Here is a 16102-nt window from a genome sequence, read left to right as displayed (position 1 = left end):
AGATCACAGCAGATCTGCACTATGTCTTATGAAACACACTAAAAATAACCATGGTAGATTCAAATAACATACGATCTGGTCCAAAGAGACAGACTCCCTGAATCTAAATGCCATGATCTTTCAAAGGTTTTTACTAGTTAAACTGGAACTATTCTATTATTAGAAACACTGAGTAGCCTCTTGTATTACTCTTATTACTTTTAGTTGTCAAAATAAACCTTACTAAATAAAAAAAGAAAGCATAAAAATGATGAGGGGCTTGCGTTTATACAAGCAAATATGTAGTTCAATCAATAAATGTTTTAAAAATAGCAGTTTGCTATTTTCTCATCAATATAGCAATTTAATAATGTTTGAGAATGCATGCAACTATGCTAATAACAAAAACACGTAATCAGTACAGTACAGGACTGGTTCTACTGGTTCTACTCAAGTAGAGAGTCTCAGGGAGGAAATTTTCAGATGATTCTTACTCCCTGGGCCTCCACTGCCTTCTTTTATTAAAGACTATATTGGAAATGCTTTGTTACAATTATGAAAAGTATATCGCTAACCAGTTATTTGAGTAGATCTGTGCAACAAGTGACAGAATACATGTCATTGAAAAGACCTGGTCATTGATTATAAATGTACTAATTTTGGCCAGATTTTCAAAAGTCATTCATTTGTATTTATTTTCAAAACTTTCATCAACGTTTCTTGTATTTATTTCCATATCAATACATTTTCTGAGTAATTTTAGATGCCTAGCAATTTGAGGTAACTTTTTTGATTGTGGTAAACAAAATCTTATCATTCTCTTCAGATATTTACATCTGTGTAGATGAGGTGAAATTGCCAACTGGTCACACATCACAGAAAAAGTTCATTTCAATATTTATTAGAGAGATGTGTTTAATGCTTCTAAGTTCTACTGAGAAAAAGAAAGTGAAAAGTGGCACGATCACAGACAAAGCGCTACTGAGAAGAGCTACCATGCCAAACCGAAAAACCTCCAAAGCAAGGAAAAATAAAATTGTACAAGAAAAAAAGAATATAACATGAAACAGAGTTTTCAGAGAAATGTACTTATCAACATATGAGAAGTAAACAGAATGAATAGAAGTCCCTCACTGAATAACAAGGAAACAGATAGGAAGAGCTGAATTCCCTTGTTGAATAGTCACATGTGCTAACTTTTCTCAGCATTTCAGTCTCCAAGTGATGAGCTTTAAGCACATTCTTAATCTGATATTCTGAGAAATGCTTTGTCAGCAGGTTAAGCACTACTAGATAAGCCTAATGCAAGAGGAAGCAACCACATCGTTTATCACAGAAGTACATTTAATTTAACTTGCACTTACATGCAAAAACAATGGAGACTAGCAGACAACCCAAAGATGTATTTGTATTTAACACTGATAGGAATTTGAATATAGAAACACTAGATATCATAGAAATCTGCTTTAAATTCTAATTAAATCTAGATTTAACTTTGAAAACACTAAAGAGCTATCACTAATATTCTTCCATTCTAAAATTTCACTTAATTTTCAGAATAAGCAATATGATTTATCCTGTGTGCTACCGTCCTAGGACATTAGACTACTATGTGGTCTTTTATATCAGAGGTCAAGCCTTGACTTTGTATTTATTCCATGTGCTTCTAATAAGTTTACTTACAAATTAATGTAGAAAAAAAGGGAATTAAATATTTTCAAAGGGCATCCCTGAGGCAAGCTTCTTGTATAGTTGGAATTGCTGACCAAGAAGAAACATCTACTTTTGCCCCAATGAAGGCAAATATGCTAAAGAAGCATTTGTCTGGTCAGCAGTATGTCTAATGATTAGAGCATTCGCAACACATTCAAGACTGCCTAAACTCAAAACTAATTCTACTACTTCCTGTTCTACCTATTGTGTAGTCTTGAACAAGTTAAAACTCCTCAATTTCCTCAGTCATAAACTAGGGGTAAAATGAATATCTGTCTAATGGAGTTGCCTTGAGGATTACATGAGATAAACTATGGAAAACACCAGCACACTGACCCTTAATAAACACTCTATAAACTAATATAAAACTAAACACTCGGCAACTAACATGAACAACATTAGATTTATCAAACACTAGAGTAGTATGTGTGTTGGAAGGGAAGAAACTATATTCTAATAACAGTTTATATAACACAATTTCAATATATCTTTGGAACAATTTCTACTTCATGATGTTTAATGTCTCTGTACCTCAGTTATCTCATCTCCAAAATGGAGATGTCCACACCTCATATGACTGCTGTTAAAAACTGAATGAGATAATACATTTAGAGAGCAGAGAAGAGGATCTGGGATATAGTAAGCATTATTTTAACATTAGCATTCTTTTAATCTCTAGTTCATAAAGACTTTGGGGTTCAATTATTAATAAAATGTTAAAATGTTATTTTCTTATATATTATTATCTAGACTTCAAAATCCATCAACTCCAACATTCATATCCTAGCTACAAATTCTAAATCCAATTAATATGTCTATTCCATATGTCCAAAACTATACAAATTTACACAAAAAGCACAAATCAAAACCATGCTACAGGAGGAACAGATGAAAGGGGATGTTTGATTAAAAAAAATAAAAATCAGAAAACAATATAGTTGGTTTCTAACACTAGAAGTTAGATAATGTTTATTTTATATGATTCTAATGATTGAAAATGTTAAGAAGAGATACCTTAGCTGACTTGGAGAAGGAAACTGCCAGGGATCAGAGCAGCCTCTAGAGGGAATGGGTTACTTACATACTTCTATCCTGGCAGGGGCTCTTTGCCTGTTACTTTAGTAGTGATACCAAGCAGATGATTCAAGTGTCAAACTGACAGTGAGACCCTTTTCAGAACTGTATAGAATTTGTTTTGAAATTACTATGAGTTACAAAATCTGAGAAAAAATGAGGTTGAGACCTTCATTTTATAGATGAGAAAATGACTATAATGGTAACGTAATTCAAGGTCATTCATCTAGCCAGTAGCAGAGCTATGGGTGGAATATCAGGCTTTCTAAATAACTGAATAACCCCTTTGATGTGTAAATTAACAATATTAACACATTGCAATAAATAATGAATATAAAATTACAAAAAATAAATTTTACTGAAAAATAAATGCGTGAAATGAGAAATATTTCACTGCTATATATTATAAAAATTATAATGTCTACTACTCTAAAATTGCATACTCCAGAAATACCACACTTCACTATGTAATTAATGGTTACCATGTTCAGGCTTCTGTTTTTTTTTTTTTGTTTTTTTTTTACAATTTACTTCTCTATAATGCATTTATTTAGAAAGAAAATTTAAAAATTCAAACACAGATAACAAAAATATTTATAAATCATACTAAGTTACTTGAAGGTTTAATGGTTTAATATAGATTTGAAAATCAATGAATGTCATCATTGAATACTAAATGTGTGAGGCAGGTTAGCCACTCCACATGTCTAAAAAAATCATCAAATTAGCTTAGTTATAAAAGAAAAAATATATACTGAATAAACATTTTCTTTTCAACCCAAATTTTATCAGAATACTACGCTAATAAGAAAGATTCAGTGGCAGCTGGTCTACCTCCATTATCCAATTACAAATATTTTGAACATTAAACATCCCTTACCCAATTTTTACTAACAGAAGAGCATTCTTAAAAAAAACTTTCAAGTACTGTTTCCTTCACAAGATTCAGTTTATTTTTTAATTTCCTCTCTAGAATCTAATCTCATAAAAAAAAAAGAATCTAATCTCTTCATGATGTATTATATATAGCATCAGTTTGGTTCTAAAGACATTAACTTAAATCACTGATCATTGTTTTTTATAAAGCTAAGTCTAAGGCACAAAGGCAATATCCTTAGAGCTAGGGAAGGCTAAGCGACTCCAAAGAACAGTAGTATAAAGCATTCAATTTTAAATTTTAGACCCTTTTACCCTAAATGATTCAGCAAATGTTCAAGACAGCCTTGGAGTGATGCTATTTGGAGAACAAAGAACAGCTGGGTTCAGGAGAAAATGAAGAAGCAGGAGAACGTGTGGCCTGCTCTGACAGGGAGGATCCTGGTGGACTTTCTTCAGCGACTGGAGTTCAGGTTTAGGTCATTTAGGTCACTGAGGCAAGGAATAAAGCAGAAAGTTGGAGGAATCAACATATACTAGGGCTAAAGAATGCAGTTATACCAGTTTTACTAGCAATAAAAAACGTGGACAGCCAAAGCAAACAGAGTGGAATCCAAGGAGGTCTCATCGGAAGTGGGAAACACAGACAGGAAAAAAGAGGAAACAATGAAGAAGCTCAAGTGTACAGAATAACATAGTAGAGAACAGTGCAGACATCTTAAGTCAGCCAAAAAAATGGGAAAGGAAAGAAATGGGGAGTTCGGTTTAATACACCCCTTTCTTCCTTGCCTCCTCATTTTTGGCCAATTATCTGCTGTAACCACTGGTGTGAACTTACGTCCCCTGAATGTACTGAATCCTTTCCATTCATTTTTCAATCAGCCTAAGTTAGAGGCCCCCAAACTGGTCATTCATCACACAGGCCACCACAATATCAACCTCATAAAGTACTATTCTCCCTGTTATTGCTGACCTTCAGTGAATCCCCATTGTGTGTGCTTAAGTGCTTAGTCGCCTCAGTAGTGTCTGACTCTTTTGGACCCCATGGGCTGCTGCCCACCAGGCTCCTCTGTCCATGAGATTTTCCAGGCAAGAATACTGGAGGAGTTGCCATGTCCTCCTCCAGGCGATCTTTCCAACCCAGGGACCAAACCCATGTCTCTTATGTCTCTCGCATGGGCAGGCAGATTCTTTACCCTACTCTCCAAATCTTTAGCCTGAATCCAAGCTCCAATCTACCTTCAAATTACACCACAAGTGACTCCAAGGATCCCACTCTATGTCTTTCAGTTCAGTTCAGTTGCATCTGACTCTTTGCGACCCCAGGGACTGCAGCACAACAGGCCGCCCTGTCTATCACCAACTCCCGGAGTTTACTCAAACTCATGTCCATCATGTAGGTGATGCCATCCAACCATCTCATCCTCTGTTGTCCCCTTCTCCTCCCGCCTTCAATCTTTCCCAGCATCAGGGTCTTTACAAATGAATCAGTTCTTCGCATCAGGCGGCCAAAGTATTGGAGTTTCAGCTTCAACATCAGTCCCCTCAATGAATGTTAGGATTTATTTCCATTAGGATGGACTGGCAGGATCTCCTTGCAGTCCAAGGGACTCTCAAGAGTCTTCTCCAACACCACAGTTCAAAAGCATCAATTCTTTGGTGCTCAGCTTTCTTTATAGGCCAACTCTCACATCCATACATGACCACTGGAAAAACCATAGCTTTGACAGATTGCATTTTTGGCAAAGTAATGTCTCTGCTTTTTAATATGCTGTCTAGGTTGGTCATAACTTTCCTTCCAAGGAGTAAGCCTCTTTTAATTTAATGGCTGCAATCACCATCCGCAGTGATTTTGGAGCCCAAAAAAATAAAGCCTGTCACTGTTTCTACTGTTTCCCCATCTATTTCCCATGAAGTGATAGGACCAGATGCCATGATCTTAGTTTTCTGAACATTGAGTTTTATGCCAACTTTTTCACTCTCCTCTTTCACTTTCATCAAGAGGCTCTTTGGTTCTTCTTTGCTTTCTGCCATAAGGGTGGTGTCATCTGCATATCTGAGGGTTATTGACATTTCTCCCACAAATCTTGATTCTAACTTGTACTTCATCCAGTCCAGCATTTGTCATGATGTACTCTTACATCTTTAATCATATTCATTCTCTTCAAGGATCTGGTACCTCCTATCTCAATCTTCTGAAACCTGTTCATACTTCAATATCCAACTCAAGTGTCACCTTTGTTTATATGGAAATTTCTCCCTCATCCTTTTATAAACATCCCCATTCCCATATAAAGTCTTATGCCTTTATATATCTTCCAAATGACAATTTGATGAAAAAATAAATGGATTTTAATTTCCTTATATTAAATAGATTAGAAAATAAATTTGATGAGACTAAACATAGGAATCTTATTTTTTTGAAAGAACTGGGGGGAAATAGATTCCATAATTTCTTTACAAATGAAAGCTTCAAAAGCACAATCAAAAACTTTTTTTTTGGCCAGAGTGCTCAATATACTCACTATAAGAAACTCAACTTTCCTTTTTAAATGATCTACATTTAAAGGCCATGTCACAACAAGGTCCTTGATATGAGCAGGCAATTTTTAAAATTCTTTAATAATTGACTCAAATGAGTAACTCACAAAAGAAATGCGTCTGGAAGATTTCAGCCACTTAAAAAGCAAGTTACTGACATGTAATTTCTCTTGGATGTAACTGAATCCCATTGATTTAGTCTTTCCTAGGCCTATTTTCCTTGCGCAGTGGGGGTCTGTGTCCAACTGATTTACTGAGCATCTACAGGGACCACCTAACAAGTTTCATTCAAAGCAGAATTCTTCCTCCACTTGCTATTATCTGGAGAGAACACACTTAAAGAGTTACTTTCATGTAGTTCAATCTATCAATTCTCACAGTATTCAACTGGCTAACTCACACTTAGGACACTTAGGATCATGGGTTTCATGTATTATCTATGTACCAAAAAACCACACACACACACACAGAATGCATGAACAATTTTATACTAAAGTTAAGTCATATAATCACTTTTTAAATAGTATAGTTAGAAGGTAATAATTACCTTCACTTTTCTCAAACTTGCCAAAGTATTTTAGGAATACAGACAAACATTAAGTACCTCGTAAAAAATGTTTGTGGAGTTCTGAATTGCAACTTTTAAAGAAACCATGGAGTATTCAGATAAGGGTCAAAGGAAAGTCATAAGGAATTATATAACTGATATAATATATCTGAGAGAAAAGCTGAGAAAACTGAGTTATTCACTTAATTTTTTTTTAATTTTTTAATTTTTCACTTTCACCAAAGAATTAAAATAACACTATAATAAAACAAACTTTGATTAAATAACAACATGCCCTTGCCTAACATAAATTAAGTATCAAAACAAGCAATTTGGGCAAATGAAAGGAGTTACTGAACCCAGTGGTTCAGTCTTAGGTAAAGAATCCCCCTGACAAGCAGGAGATGCAGGTTTGATCCCTGAACTGGCAAGAGACCCTGGAGAAGGAAACGGCAAACCATTCCAGTATTCTTGCTGGGAAATTCCATTGTTTTAGAAACAGGTAATAAACTCTGGAATTGACAGTTTAATTTTCAGATAATAATAATACATGCAAGGGAACAAAGACCACAAGAAATTTTTCTTTGTCTCTTTAATATGCAGGGTTTTAAAGGAAAAAAAATCCAATTTAACAGTAAATGAATCTTTTGGACACTTATTGTGTTCTAGTTTCTAACTCTAGTTCAACCAACAAATAAAGTTAATGTATATCAAAATTGTAATTGATAAAAATAAAAAATCAAGAAGAAAACAGTCTAATTCCAAATCAAACTAATCTTTTTTTTTTGGCCAAGCTGCATGGCTTGTAGGATTTTAGTTTCCTGACCAGGGATTAAACCTGGGCCAAAGGCAGGAAAGCACCAAGTCCTAATCACTGGACTGCCAGGGAATTTCCCAAACTTTAATTCTAAGAGTACTACAGGGTAAGCAATGAGGTGTAAAGGAAGCAATGCTATGCATATTTTATGCACATATGTGCTTATATTTATTTATATAGAGAGTAAGTTATTCTTACTTACCAGTTAAAAAAAAAAAGAGGTTTAATGAGACTTAAAAGTTTGCCCATTTATAACATGTCTATCTGATATTAATAAATCACACATAGTTACCAAAAATTGTTTTCAGGGATTTTTAAGATGGCCAAACAGACATCAGAACAAGAAGATCTAAGTTTTCAAAGTGAGCAATTTTATATATGGGATATAATACTTCTTCTATAATGGGTGCAGAATTTAAAAAGATGTGACTGTGAAGATTAAAGCGCAAGAAATGTATGAAGAATTAAACTCTTTGTACCATTTACATTCAAGCGACCAGACTACATCAATAAAATGTCACAGAATAAAGTAGCTACTGTCACAAAAGGAAAATACGGAAAATCAACGACGTACAATGACACAACACTGCAAAAGATTTAGTATTTCCAGTAAGTACTTAAACAATGAAAAGACTTGTGCAGTTAATCCAGATGGAGTTATATTCTTCAAATTAAAATGAACCTAAAATGATCAACAGTCCAGACAGTAGAATAAAAGTGTTAAAAAGTATAAACATTTTATTAAAACTAATAATATTGTTTGTAGGGCATGTAAAGACACAACTGTGCACTATAATAGTATCTTTATAAAGAGTAGGATTATTATAAGAAGTTAATAACAGAACCTGTAGAAACAGTGTGATAATGAACACTGAAGTCGCGAAGTCTGGGTTTAAGCCTAACTCATACTAACCAAGTGATCTCTTAAAAACTATCCACCCAAACAATCACAGAAAGATTACAGTATGCCAAGTTTTATTCTGGCACTTGAGATAAAAGTATAAATCTTCCATTAAATTCACAGTCTAATGGAAGGTCAAGTGAACTGAAGTGTAAGACTCTATACAGGAGAGATTTAATACAAAGTAACAAGCATTATTAGCATACAGGCCTGCATAAATTGTCAATAAAACATATGAGGTAGACAGACTATCTTTGCTTGATTAGTAGGAGAGAGCAGGCTAAGGAAAGGATTAACAAGAGAAAACACTAACAAGATTAAAGCAAGTGTTACAAGGTAAATAGGAATTTATCAGGAAGAGAATATGTGGAATAAAATTTGAAGAAGTACAGAGGAGTTTTTTAAAAGAGTATATCAGAAAAATGTTTTGCTGGCATTTGGCTATACCATTCAGAAACTAAGTGGAGAGTCTGGCTAGAATTAAAAATTTGGGAGTATTCTGAATTAAAAAAAAGAAGACATCAAAGATGACATCACCAAGGACCGTGTAGAATGAAAGAAAAGAAACTTGGACAGAGGTTTAGGAAGGGCAACAAGTGCAAAGGTAGAGATGTCCACAAAAGGAATACCCAGAGAGACAGACATGAACTTGGGCAAACTGCAGGAGATGGTGAGTGACAGGGAGGCCTGGTGTGCTGCAGTCCATGGGGCTGCAAAGAGTCGGACATGACTCAGCAATTGAACAACAGCAGCAACAATCCAGAGAGACAGGAGAATATCTAAGAGAATGGCATGATTTGAAAGCTAGAGGAAAGCAATCAACTGAGAAATTGAAAGTAATTATAGAAGAGCAAGAAATAATCAGAGTCATGACGAATGGGATCCAGGGGGCACTGGTAGACACGATAGTTTCAGAAGGAAAAGGGAACACCTCTTCTACTCTACTGTTATGAAAAGAGAGGAAAGGGTGGTGGAAGACACAAGCCTATGGATATAAGTAAGTTATAGCTTCCATGTCAGAAAGTTTAGGGATTTCTGTCTGATGGTTTCTGTTTTCTATGTAAAGCAGGAGACAAGGTCATTTGATAAATATGAAAGAAGAGAAAAGGTGATGAGATAAGGAGCATGAGAAGAATGGAAACAGGTGCTCTCAGAAATGAAAGTTCAAGCTGACTAAGAAAATATGGAAGGACTGCCAGATAACACTGAGGAACTAATTTATAATAATCAGGTATGTTAAAAAATATATACATACATAGCAATTAGTGAATTATTTATACCTCAGTAGACATATGCTTTCACTCTGTTTATAATTTTGTTCCTTAACTAAAGTTAAAATGTGCACAAAAACTTACTTGAGCCACTTTTAGTGTCTTCTTTGAGGAAGAATTTTTATGTTTATTATATTTCACTTAAATATGTTTTCCCAAGAATTAGCAGTTTCTCAGTAAAAGTTTGTGCAAGATTTTTATTGGCTTAGGCCAACTAATCATAGTCATTTTTTTTTATATTTAATTAGCCTTTTTGTGTGTGTAGTCAATTAGGACTATATTTTTTTTTCATTTATTTTTATTAGTTGGAGGCTAATTACTTTACAATATTGTAGTGGTTTTTGTCATACATTGACGTGAATCAGCCATGGATTTACAAGTATTCCCTATCCCGATCCCCCCTCCTACTTCCCTCTCCATCCAATTCCTCTGGGTCTTCCCAGGGCACCAGGCCCGAGCATTGGACTGTATTTTAAAGTGTAAGTAACTTAAAATTTTGTAAATTTTTTTAATGTTTTACTCACAATCCTACCATACTAAAAAAAAAAAATAGCATGTTTATTTCTTGCTCCCTTCCAATCTCTAGGTATCTATTATGTAACAACTGAGGAGCATATACTTATATTCTAAAATAGTTTTCTTCATTCCCATGTAATTATCTTGTAATCTATAAAAGACATATATTTTTTGTTCTACTGATTTGCTAGACTTAACATTCCCCTCCCATACAATGTTTACTCTGCTTTTATTCTGGGATTTGTGTGTTTTGAGTATGGATAATTTTACTACTACTAATATGGCTATAAATATTCTTTAAATACTTTTCTTTGAATATTTTCTTGTGATAAAATCCAAAGAGAAAGATCTTCATGGTAAAACTAAGAGCACATATAAAACTAGCACAACTAAAATAGTACAAAATTACATTTTTCCTCACTTCAAAACAAAAAAGTATAATGACATATAAAATATACAATATTTATAAATTACATACTTTTAAATGCCTGAAAATAACAAATATTTTTATTCTCACTAATTGTCAGTGTTTGAGTCACTTGACAATTTGTAGGACAGTCAAGTTAGAAAATAGACTCTTGTGTGTATACGTCTGCATGTGTGTGTAACCAATACAAATTTCTTTCTAAAGTTAATAATGATAATTTTACAAAGTTAAATGTTATTCTGAAGGAAACAAGCAGTATTCTACCAGAAGTTAAAACTTAAAGAATTATGCTCTACAAACAGTAATTATCCTGAATGACTTTGTTAAAGATGTATATTTTATTTTTTTACTTTTGTTTTTGTCTTCATTCAACTTTCAGAAATCATCATAATTTTCCTAAATTATTGATAGTTGCTTTTTTAATTACATATTTAAAATGCTTACCCAACACAGAAAAGAGTGCTAGAGTTAGTCTTACAAATCTAACTATGCACGTCACATAGGCACACACATACAAATGAAGATATTAACAGGAATGAAATAATCTGGAGATTAATTACCAAGTGAGAGTAATAAGGGTCAGAGAGGTAGCTCATAGGCATTATCCAAGTCAGCAAGAGCCACTGAAAGGATTAAGTGCATGGGGAAAGACAGCTTGGACGCCGATCACTGGAGCAAAACAAAAAACTATGGTACTATAACAAAGTACCTATAACAAAAGACAAAGCAAACGAAACAAACAAAAAAAAAAGGTAAAGAAAGAACCAGTGTCTTTCATTGCCATGGAATTACCCCAGGAATCCAAATTAGAAATTCTCAACCTATTAATAATTTTCTTTCACATTAAAATGGAAAGGAAATCCAGATTGTTACAAATTACAAAATACAGTACAGTTTTATATCCTCTACTCTGACTAAAATTGTATTATGATCTCGTCAGATTTAACTTAACTGACTCTGTACTGCCCAACCAGTTAAAATTAACAAAAACCAATGGTTAGCACACATATTTTCAGATTAAAGAAAATTCAGGTTTCAATGAAGTAGGAATTATCCTTAGAAATACTAGAGGAATGTGAAGGGTAATAAAACTCGTCTAAGAATTTAAAATGTATCTTAACTCATAGAACAATAGAGCCATGAAGAAAAAAATGAACTGAATTACTATAAGTTACATTAAAGTATGACAAAAACTACCATCCCAATCTAAATAAGATTTCAACATTTTGTATATAAAAATAACATTAACTAAGCCAAGTTCCCAGTAATACCTGATATTACTCTTAAAATATTAAATACAAATGAATTTAATTAATATCTATAGATTCTTTATTCTCTTCAGCTATGTAGGGAACCTGGGACTGGAAAAATTAAAGCTAACTTAAATATCAATATATGGTACTGGGAGATGGGAAGGAGGTTCAGGCGGGGTGGATACATGTACACTTATGGCCTATTCATGTTGATGTATGGTAGAAACAAACACAATAATGTAAAACAATTATCTTCCAGTTAAAATTAAATAAATTTTAAAAAGATACAATTACTGAGGGTTTTAATGTGCATAAGCTTTTTTCTTGGATTTTTATTCCTTTCTGTTGGTTTCTTTGTCTAGCCCTACACCAATAATAAAATAAAACCAACACAACATTGTAAAGGAATTATCTTCCAATTAAAAATAAAAAAATATTTTTTTAAAGATATGGTACTTATACACTAAGAATCATGAATTGACCAAGACATACAGACTAAATATAAATGATTGAGAAGTCCCCATTCCAGAGAAAAACAAGAGATCATTTTAGATAAAAGCAAGTTAAAGTTGGGGCTTCCCTGGTGGCTCAGACGGTAAAGAATCTGCCTGCAGTGTGGAAGACCTGGGTTCAATCCCTGGGTTGGGAAGATCCCCTGGAGAAGGAAATGGCAACCCACTCCAGTATTCTTGCCTGGAGAATCCCATGAACAGAGGAGCCTGGCAGGCTACAATCCATGAGGTCACAAAGAGCTGGACATGACTGAGTGACTAACATAACATAAGTTAAAGCTGAATCAAGATGGCATGAAATTAAATGAAAGTTTTAGGAAGGAAAACTAGGTTATATCAAACTGTGAATAACTGAAATGAAGATTAAAAACACTGAGGTCAGCTGTGGAAGACCTTAGACCGTGTTTTAGACTCTGGATTTACCTTGTAACAAACAAGAAGCTTCTGGACAAATTTAAGTACAACATGAACAAATTCTTTAGACAACTAGATGGAGACTGGAGACATTCAAACTACTGAAGGTGCTGGTTACTATAACAGACTAAGAGGGAGTTGATGAAGGCATATAACCTCTGTTTCTATTCATTTAATCCTCACAGCAATTCTATGAGATAGAAACAATTACTATTCTCAGTTCATAAATGAAGAAACTAAGGCACAGAGATCACTGCAGATGGTGACTGCAGCCATGAAATTAAAAGACTCCTGCTCCTTGGAAGAAAAGCTATGACCAACCAAGACAGCATATTAAAAAGCAGAGACATTACTTTGCCAACAAAGGTCTGTCGAGTCAAAGCTATGATTTTTCCATGTGGATGTGAGAGTTGGGACTATAAAGAAAGCTGAGTGCCAAAGAATTGATGCTTTTGAACTGTGGTCTTGGAAAAGACTCTTGAGAGTTCCTTGGACAGCAAGGAGATCCAACCAGTCCATCCTAAAGGAAATCAGTCCTGAATATTCATTGGAAGGACTAGTGCTAAAGCTCCAAAACTTTGGCCACCTGCTACAAAAAGCTGACTCACTAGAAAAGACTCTGATGCTGGGAAAGTTGAAGGCAGGAGGAGAAGGGGATGACAGAGGACGAGATGGTTGGATGGCATCACTGACTCAACGGACATGAGTTTGAGCAAGCTCTGGGAAATGGTGGAGGACAGGGAAGACTGGTGTGCTACAGTCCATGGGGTCGCAAGGAGTTGGACATGACTGAGTGACTGAACTGAACTGAAGGCACAGAGATTATATAACTTACTCAAAGCCAAAATTAATATCTGTTGGCTGAGAATTTGAACCCAAATAATTCTGTTCCCAAACACAAGCATTTTAACCACTGTTCTGCCCCTGACAGGAACTAGAGTAAAACACTGAAATAGGAAAAACAAAAGCTTTAAGAAGGAATGTTGGTTACCAATGTTATTAAATGCTGGAACAAGACCAAAAAGGAAGAGTACTTAGAAAATTTAAATGCCTTTGAATTTAGCAATTCAGAATTTATCAGTGACTTCTTCAATTAAAACAATATTTTTGTCTTTGTAATCAACCACCAAACACAAATTCAATTTCCTCGAGGTCCAATCACCAAACACTATTAATAAGGTCCAAAACATTACATAAAAAGTTACAAAATTGAAAAGAAGCTTCAACTTGCTTGAAAATATGCATTCTCAATATTTAAAAAGTTACAAAATAATCTCTGAAAACATTGTTTTTAAATCAAAAGAATTTGACATATACTAGTAAAGCAAACTAACATTTTATGCCAATACAAAAATATAAAATAAAACTATTTTTTAAATGACATAGTATCTCTGCAGGTCTTTAAAAATATTTCAAGCAAAACTGCACATAGATCATCCAAAGGGCAAAGACAAATAATATGCACTGCCTGACTAGGTAATGTATGAGATATTAGTTGGTCATATCATAATAACACATATTAGTTTCTTCAGACATAAATTTCATAACATATAAAACTTGAAAGTTCAATTTTGCCAAAAGTATCATTAGCAAGCAAAATACACACACACATACACACAAAATACCTGAATGAAAAGGCCAGTAACCTATATCAAAAATATGTGATAAATTCATTTTTAAAAAAAGAGAAAACATCTCAATAAGGTGGCACAAGATATGGAAAGACAACACATAGATCAGAAAATACAGATGGCTAATCAATATATGAATCAATAGTCAATCACACAGTCACAAAATGAAATCAAAATGTCAATTTCTATCAACCAAATTGTCAAAAACTTATGCAATAACATCCTCACACAATTATGTATGTTGGGAAACGATACAATCATATATATTAAAATGTATAATATGAATGTGGTTTGTTCTAGAAAACTCAATTTGGGATAGAAATCAAACAAAAAATGAATTTCCATTTATAGATAAGTACTAATAAATTATGGTTTATTGTATTATTTTATTGCTATTTAAAAGACTGGTTTAGTTCTATATTTACTGAAAAAGTCCATTATGTGTTTTCAAGTTTAAAAAAAAACAAGGGAAGTTTCAGAGTAAAGTCTACAATAGCTATAAAAGGGAGAGAGGGAGGAAGCCAGCCAATATGCCCTGAATATTTCCTCTGCACTTAGAAGAAAGAAGTATGGCTGATTATACACTAATTGACTATGTCTGTTACCTCAAATGGAAAGGGTTTTGAGGAAGCAGGGTGAAAATAACATTTCTTTGTACCCTTATTAAGCAATTAAAAACAACATATATTGCATTAATACTTAAAAAACAATCTGTTAAATTAACAAATATGCTCTAATCCAGTATGCCGGTATCTCCAAAATAAAAGGCTATCTGTATATGCCAAACATTTATTATACTGATGGCTTTTGTTTTTTCCAGAATTGTATGTGTATGTACGTATAATGTATGTATACAGTTTCTTCATGAACATGTTTAAATTTCATAATTATTTTTAACTATGTTAGAAAAGATTACAATAAATTATGCAAAATAGCATGTCATAAAGTATCTTCTTATATATTACTTACATAATGTTACAATCCCCCAAACAATCATAAATTGAAGTATTTCAGGTCAAATAATTCTGCACGGAAGGCTGCCACAAAAGGACTTCCCATCTTCCTGAGAACGCGCACAAAGCATCTCTCGCTTCTGGGAAGCCTTGCTCTACTCCTCCCTACTTGCTGAAACCTACCCATTCATTCACAGATCCATTGGCTCTGCCGGCTACCATTGTTTCTTCTTCTACAATGATCTTATTGGGTAATCCTATACTATATCTACTACTGTGGGCAGGAATCACGTAGAAGAAAGGGAGTAGCCATCAAGGTCAATAAAAGAGTCTGAAATGCAGACTTGGATGCAATCTCAAAAGTGACAGAATGATCTCTGTTCGTTTCCAAAGCAAACCATTCAATATCACGGTAATCCAAACCTATGCCCCAACCAGTAACGCTGAAGAAGCTGAAGTTGAAAGGTTCTAAGAAGACCTACAAGACCTTTAGAACTAACACCCAAAACAGATGTCCTTTTCATTATAGGGGACTGAAATGCAAAAGTAGGAAGTCAAGAAACACCTGGAGTAACAGGCAAATTTGGCCTTGGAGTATGGAATCAAGCAGGGCAAAGTCTAAGAGTTTTGTCAAGAGAATGCACTGGTTATAGCAAACACAGAAGAACTGTACAAAA

General features: G+C 34.1%; 1 protein-coding gene and 1 long non-coding RNA gene across 15 annotated transcripts in view; one reads left to right on the top strand and one right to left on the bottom strand.

The window, feature by feature from the left end:
- Nucleotides 1-16102, bottom strand: part of PHF14 (PHD finger protein 14) — a 203542-nt gene that overhangs the window by 74243 nt on the left and 113197 nt on the right. The window lies entirely within an intron of this gene.
- On the top strand, nucleotides 9174-13133 carry LOC122438147. 2 transcript variants are annotated; one of them, XR_006268456.1, is made up of 3 exons: nucleotides 9174-9284; nucleotides 9518-9679; nucleotides 13027-13133. It is a non-coding gene; the product is annotated as an uncharacterized LOC122438147 (long non-coding RNA). The 2 variants fall into 2 exon arrangements; XR_006268457.1 differs by having other exon boundaries at nucleotides 9201-9284; nucleotides 9515-9679.

The sequence above is a fragment of the Cervus canadensis genome, chromosome 3 (genome assembly GCF_019320065.1).
Source record: "Cervus canadensis isolate Bull #8, Minnesota chromosome 3, ASM1932006v1, whole genome shotgun sequence".
NCBI classification, from domain to species: Eukaryota; Metazoa; Chordata; class Mammalia; order Artiodactyla; family Cervidae; genus Cervus; species Cervus canadensis.
Note: the sequence above shows the minus strand (reverse complement) of the source record. Positions and strands in the feature narration are given on the sequence as shown.